Raw genomic sequence first — 7,449 nt, 5'->3', positions numbered from 1 at the left:
CAGAACTGCAAGTTTCATGGACTTCCATCTGAAGATCCTTTTCAGTTCTTAACTGAATTCTTGCAGAATATGTGATACTGTTAAGACTAATGGAATAGATCCTGAAATCTACAGGCTCATGCTTTTCCCTTTTGCTGTAAGAGACAGAGCTAGATTATGGTTGGATTCTCAACCCAAAGACAGCCTGAACTCTTGGGATAAGCTGGTCACGGCTTTCTTAGCCAAGTACTTTCCTCCTCAAAAGCTGAGCAAGCTTAGAGTGGATGTTCAAACTTTCAAACAGAAAGAAGGTGAATCCCTCTATGAAGCTTGGGAAAGATACAAACAGTTGACCAAAAAGTGTCCTTCTGACATGCTTTCAGAATGGACCATCCTGGATATATTCTATGATGGTTTATCTGAGCTATCAAAGATGTCACTGGATACTTCTGCAGGTGGATCCATTCACCTAAAGAAAACGCCTGCAGAAGCTCGAGAACTCATTAACATGGTTGTTAATAACCAGTTCATGTACACTTCTGAAAGGAATCCTGTGAATAATGGGACGCCTATGAAGAAGGGAGTTCTTGAAGTTGATACTCTGAATGCCATATTGGCTCAGAACAAAATATTGACTCAGCAAGTCAATATGATTTCTCAGAGTCTGCATGGAATGCAAGCTGCATCCAACAGTACTCAAGAGGCTTCTCCTGAAGAAGAAGCCTATGATCCTGAGAACCCTGCAATAGCAGAGGTGAACTACTTAGGTGAACCTTATGGAAACACCTATAACTCAACATGGAGAAATCATCCAAATTTCTCATGGAAGGATCAAAAGCCCCAACAAGGCTTTAATAATGGTGGAAGAAACAGGTTTAGCAATAGCAAACCTTTTCCATCATCAACTCAGCAACAGACAGAGAACTCTGAACAAAATGCTTCTAATTTAGCAAATCTAGTCTCTGATCTATCTAAGTCCACTGTAAGTTTCATGAATGAAACAAGGTCTTCCATTAGAAATCTGGAAGCACAAGTGGGCCAGCTGAGTAAAAGGATCACTGAAATCCCTCCTAGTACTCTCCCAAGCAATACAGAAGAGAACCCAAAAGGAGAGTGTAAGGCCATTGACATAAGCGCCATGGCCGAACCTGAGAGGAGAGGAGAGGACGTGAATCCCAAGGAGGAAGACCTCCAGGGACGTCCAGTGATCAATAAGGAGCTTTCCTCTGAGGAACCAAAGGACTCTGAGGCTCATCTAGAGACCATAGAGATTCCATTGAACCTCCTTATACCCTTCATGAGCTCCGATGAGTATTCCTCTTCAGAAGAGAATGAGGATGTTACTGAAGAGCAAACTGCCAAGTTTCTTGGTGCAATTATGAAGCTGAATGCCAATTTATTTGGCATTGATGCTAGGGAAGTTGAACCTCCCTTGTTCATCAATGAACTAAGTGATCTGGATCAACTGACATTGCCTCAGAAGAGACAGGATCCTGGAAAGTTCATAATACCTTGTACCATAGGCACCATAATCTTTAAGGCTCTGTGTGACCTTGGTTCAGGGATAAACCTCATGCCCCTCTCTGTAATAGAGAAACTGGGAATCTATGGGGTGCAAGCTGCTAAAATCTCACTAGAGATGGCAGACAGCTCAAGAAAACAGGCTTATGGACAAGTAGAAGATGTATTAGTAAAGGTTGAGGGCCTTTACATCCCTGCTGATTTCATAGTCCTGGATACTGGAAAGGAAGAGGATGAATCCATCATCCTAGGAAGACCTTTCCTGGCCACAGCAAGAGCTGTGATTGATGTTGACAGAGGTGAAATAGTCCTTCAATGGAATGAGAACTCCCTTGTATTCAAAACTCAAGGATCTCCCTCTGCAACCATGGAGAGGAAGCATGAAAAGCTTCTCTCAAAGCAGAGTCAACCAGAGCCCCCACAGTCAAACTCTAAGTTTGGTGTTGGGAGGCCACAACCAAACTCTAAGTTTGGTGTTGAACTCCCATATCCAAACTCTAAGTTTGGTGTTGGAGAGTCTCAACAAAGCTCTGCACATCTGTGAGGCTCCATGAGAGCCCACTGTCAAGCTATTGACATTAAAGAAGCGCTTGTTGGGAGGCAACCCAATGTTTATCTAATTCTTATTTTTATTGTTTTTCATGTTTTCTTAGGTTCATGATCATGTGGAGTCACAAAATAAATATAAAAATTGAAAACGGAATCAAAAACAGCAGAAGAAAAATCACACCCTGGAGGAAGCATCTGCCTGGCGTTCAACGCCAGAACAGAGCATGGTTCTGGCGCTGAACGCCCAAATAGGCAGCATCCTGGCGCTGAACGCCCAGAACAAGCATGGTTCTGGCATTCAACGCCAGAAATGGCAACAAATGGGCGCTGAACGCCCAAAATGGCCACCAACCTGGCGCTGAACACCCAGAGTTGGATACAAAGGCATTTTTACATGCCTAAGGGGTGCAGGGATGTAAATCCTTGAAAACCTCAGGATCTGTGGACCCCACAGGATCCACTCAGGATCTGTGGATCCCACAGGATCCACTCAGGATCTGTGGACCCCACAGGATCCACTCAGGATCCGTGGACCCCACAGGATCCCCATCTACCTCCACTCACTTCTTCTCACCACTCTCTTTCACACAACCCCATAAACACTCTTCCCTAAAAGCCTTTCACCAATCACCTCAATCTCTCTTCCCCATTAAACCTTCACCACTCACATCCACCCACTCTTCCCAATAAACCTACCTCATAAACTCCACCTACCTTCAAAATTCAAAACCAAATTCCCACCCAAACCCACCCATATGGCCGAACCAATACCCCCCCCCTCCCTTCCCTATATAAAGACCTCCATTCTTCATCAAACTCACACAACACACCCCTCTACACTCCTCTTGGCCGAAACCACATATCCCTCTCCCTCTCCATATTTCTTCTTCTTCTTCTTCTATTCTTTTGTTTATTGCTCGAGGGCGAGCAATATTCTAAGTTTGGTGTGGTAAAAGCATATCTTTTTTGTTTTTCCATTACCATTGATGGCATCTATGACCGGAGAATCCTCTAGAAGAGGGAAAGGGAAGACAAGAGCTTCCACATCCGAGTCATGGGAGATGGAAAGGTTCATCTCCAAAGCCCATCAAGACCACTTCTATGATGTTGTGGCCAAGAAGAAGGTGATCCCTGAGGTCCCTTTTAAACTCAAAAGAAATGAGTATCCGGAGATCCGACATGAAATTCAAAGAAGAGGTTGGGAAGTTCTAACAAACCCCATCCAACAAGTCGGCATCCTAATGGTTCAAGAGTTCTATGCCAATGCATGGATCACCAAGAACCATGATCAAAGTAAGAACCCGGATCCAAAGAACTATGTTACAATGGTTCGGGGGAAATACTTAGATTTGAATTCGAAAAATGTGAGGTTGGCGTTCAACTTGCCATACATGGAAGAGAACGCACGCCCCTACACAAGGAGAGTCAACTTTGATCAAAGGTTGGACCAAGTCCTTATGGACATATGTGTAGAAGGAGCTCAATGGAAGATTGACTCCAAAGGCAAGCCGGTTCAACTAAGAAGATTGGACCTCAAGCCTATAACTAGAGGATGGTTGGAGTTTATTCAATGCTCAATCATTCCCACTAGCAACCGGTCTGAAGTTACTATAGACCGGGCCAACATGATCCATAGCATCATGATTGGAGAAGAGGTGGAAGTTCATGAGATTATACCTCAAGAACTCTACAAGGTGGCTGACAAGTCCTCCACCATGGCAAGGTTAGCCTTTCCTCACCTCATTTGCCATCTATGCAATTCAGCTGGGATTGACATAGAGGGAGATATCCTCATTAAAGAGGACAAGCCCATCACTAAGAAAAAGATGGAGCAAGCAAGAGAGCCCAGTCATGGAGCTCAAGAGGCGCAAGAAGCTCATCACCATGAGATTCCGGAAATGCCTCAAATGCACTTTCCTCCACAAAACTATTGGGAGCAAATCAACACCTCCCTAGAAGAATTGAGTTCCAATATGGGACAACTAAGGGTGGAACATCAAGAGCACTCCATCATCCTTCATGAAATCAGAGAAGATCTAAAAGCAATGAAGGAGGAGCAGCAAAGACAAGGAAGAGACATAGAAGAGCTCAAGGACATCACTAAGGTGGACTCATTCCTTGCTCTTACTTCTTCTGTTTTTCGTTTTCTATGTTATGTACTTATATGTATTTGTGTCTTCATTACATGATCATTAGTAGTAGTAACTATGTCTTAAAGTTATAAATGTCCTATGAATCCATCACCTCTCTTAAATGAAAAATGTTTTAATTCAAAAGAACAAGAAGTACATGAGTTTCGAATTTATCCTTGAACTTAGCTTAATTATATTGAAGTGGTGACAATGCTTCTTGTTTTCTGAATGAATGCTTGAACAGTGCATATGTCTTTTAAAGTTGTTGTTTAAGAATGTTAAATATGTTGGCTCTTGAAAGAATGATGACTAGGAGACATGTTATTTGATAATCTGAAAAATCATAAAAATGATTCTTGAAGCAAGAAAAAGCAACAAAGAACAAAGCTTGCAGAAAAAAAAAAGGGCGAAAAAAAATAGAAAGAAAAAGAAAAAAGCAAGCAGAAAAAGCCAATAACCCTTAAAACCAAAAGGCAAGGGCAAATAAAAAGGATCCCAAGGCTTTGAGCATCAGTGGATAGGAGGGCCTAAAGGAATAAAATCCTGGTCTAAGCGGCTAAACCAAGCTGTCCCTAACCATGTGCTTGTGGCGTGTAGGTGTCAAGTGAAAACTTGAGACTGAGCGGTTAAAGTCAAGGTCCAAAGCAAAAAAAAGAGTGTGCTTAAGAACCCTGGACACCTCTAATTGGGGACTTTAGCAAAGTTGAGTCACAATCTGAAAGGGTTCACCCAATTATGTGTCTGTGGCATTTATGTATCCGGTGGTAATACTGGAAAACAAAGTGCTTAGGGCCACGGCCAAGACTCATAAAGAAGCTGTGTTCAAGAATCATCATACTGAACTAGGAGAGTCAATAACACTATTCGAAATCTGAAGTTCCTATAGATGCCAATCATTCTGAACCTCAATGGATAAAGTGAGATGCCAAAACTATTCAAGAGGCAAAAAGCTATAAGTCCCGCTCATATGATTGAAGCTCTGTTTCATTGATAGTTTGGAATTTATAGTATATTCTCTTCTTTTTATCCTATTTGATTTTCAGTTGCTTGGGGACAAGCAACAATTTAAGTTTGGTGTTGTGATGAGCGGATAATTTATACGCTTTTTGGCATTGTTTTTAGTATGTTTTTAGTAGGATCTAGTTACTTTTAGGGATGTTTTCATTAGTTTTTATGTTAAATTCACATTTCTGGACTTTACTATGAGTTTGTGTGTTTTTCTGTGATTTCAGGTATTTTCTGGCTGAAATTGAGGGACTTGAGCAGAAATCAGATTCAGAGGTAGAAAAAGGACTGCTGATGCTGTTGGATTCTAACCTCCCTGCACTCAAAGTGGATTTTCTGGAGCTACAGAACTCGAAATGGCGCGCTTCCAATTGCGTTGGAAAGTAGACATCCAAGGCTTTCCAGAAATATATAATAGTCTATACTTTGGCCAAGAATTGACGACGTAAACTGGCGTTCAACACCAGCCTTCTGCCCAAATCTGGTGTCCAGCGCCAGAAAAGGATCCAAAACCAGAGTTGAACGCCCAAACTGGCACAGAAACTGGCGTTCAACTCCACAAATGGCCTCTGCACGTGCTACACTTAAGCTCAGCCCAAACACACACCAAGTGGGCCCCGGAAGTGGATTTATGCATCAATTACTTACTCATGTAAACCCTAGTGACTAGTTTATTATAAATAGGACCTTTTACCATTGTATTAGGTATCTTTTGATCATCTTAGGATCTTAGGATCATCTTTGAATGCCTGGTTCTTAGATCAAGGGGGCTGGCCATCTCGGCCATGCCTGGACCTTCACTTATGTATTTTCAACGGTAGAGTTTCTACACTCCATAGATTAAGGTGTGGAGCTCTGCTGTTCCTCAAAGATTAATGCAAAGTACTACTGTTTTCTATTCAAATCTTCTTATTTCTCTTCTAAGATATCCATTCGCACCCAAGAACATGATGAAGGTGATGATTATGTGTGACGCTCATCATCCTTCTCCCTTATGAACGCGTGCCTGACAAACACTTCTGTTCTACATGAATTAAGCTAGAATGAGTATCTCTTAGATCTCCTAACCAGAATCTTCATGGCGTACGCTAGAATGATGGCGGCATTCAAGAGAATCCGGAAAGTCTAAACTTTGTCTGTGGTATTCCGAGTAGGATTCAATGATTGAATGACTGTGACGAGCTCCTAACTCGCGATTGCAGGGCGTTAGTGACAGACGCAAAAGGATAGTAAATCCTATTCCAGCATGATCGAGAACCGACAGATGAATAGCCGTGCCGTGACAGGGTGCGTGAGCATATTATTCACTGAGAGGATAAGATGAAGCCATTGACAAGGGTGATGCCTCCAGACGATTAGCCGTGCCGTGACAGGGCATTGGATCATTTTCCCGTGAGATGACCGAAAGTAGCCATTGACAGTGGTGATGTATCACATAAAGCTAGCCATGGAAAGGAGTAAGACTGATTGGATGAAGATAGCAGGAAAGCAGAGGTTCAGAGGAATGAGAAGCATCTCCATTCGCTTATCTGAAATTCCTACCAATGATTTACATGAGTATCTCTATCCCTACCCTATTTTATTATATAATATTCGAAAACACCATTATCACTTTATATCTGCCTGACTGAGATTTACAAGGTGACCATAGCTTGCTTCATACCAACAATCTCCGTGGGATTCGACCCTTACTCACGTAAGGTATTACTTGGATGACCCAGTGCACTTGCTGGTTAGTTGTATCGAGGTTGTGACAAATTATGAATGTGTAATCACAATTTCGTGCACCACCATACAATAAGCATCAAATGCTTGGGAAGTAAATTCACCAGTATTATCAAGACGAATTGCTTTAATTGGATTTTCTGGAAATTGTACTTTTAATCGAATAATTTGAGCCAGTAATCTCGCAAACGCCAGGTTGCGAGAAGATAATAAGCACACGTGTGACCATCTCGAAGATGCGTCTATTAGGACCATAAAATATCTAAAAGATCCACATGGTGGATGAATAGGTCCACATATATCACCTTGAATCCTTTCTAGGAATTCAGGAGACTCAAATCCAATCTTTACTGGTGATGGCCTTAAAATTAACTTCCCTTGAGAACATGCAGCACAACAAAATTCACTAGTTTTAAGAATGTTCTGGTTCTTTAGTGAATGTCCATGGGAGTTTTCAATAATTCTCCTCATCATGGATGTTCCCGCATGACCCAATCTATCATGCCAAGTTATGAATTCATTTGGGCTAGTAAACTTC

General features: G+C 42.0%; 1 non-coding gene across 1 annotated transcript; it reads right to left on the bottom strand.

The window, feature by feature from the left end:
- Positions 1-250: 250 nt before the first annotated feature.
- On the bottom strand, positions 251-358 carry LOC148574408 (small nucleolar RNA R71). The gene has a single exon (XR_015906853.1). It is a non-coding gene; the product is annotated as a small nucleolar RNA R71 (small nucleolar RNA).
- Positions 359-7,449: the final 7,091 nt, after the last annotated feature.

The sequence above is a fragment of the Arachis ipaensis genome, chromosome B2 (assembly GCF_059453495.1).
Source record: "Arachis ipaensis isolate K30076 ecotype BB chromosome B2, ASM5945349v1, whole genome shotgun sequence".
Classification (NCBI taxonomy): domain Eukaryota; kingdom Viridiplantae; phylum Streptophyta; class Magnoliopsida; order Fabales; family Fabaceae; genus Arachis; species Arachis ipaensis.
This window is presented reverse-complemented; position numbering and strand designations above follow the sequence as displayed.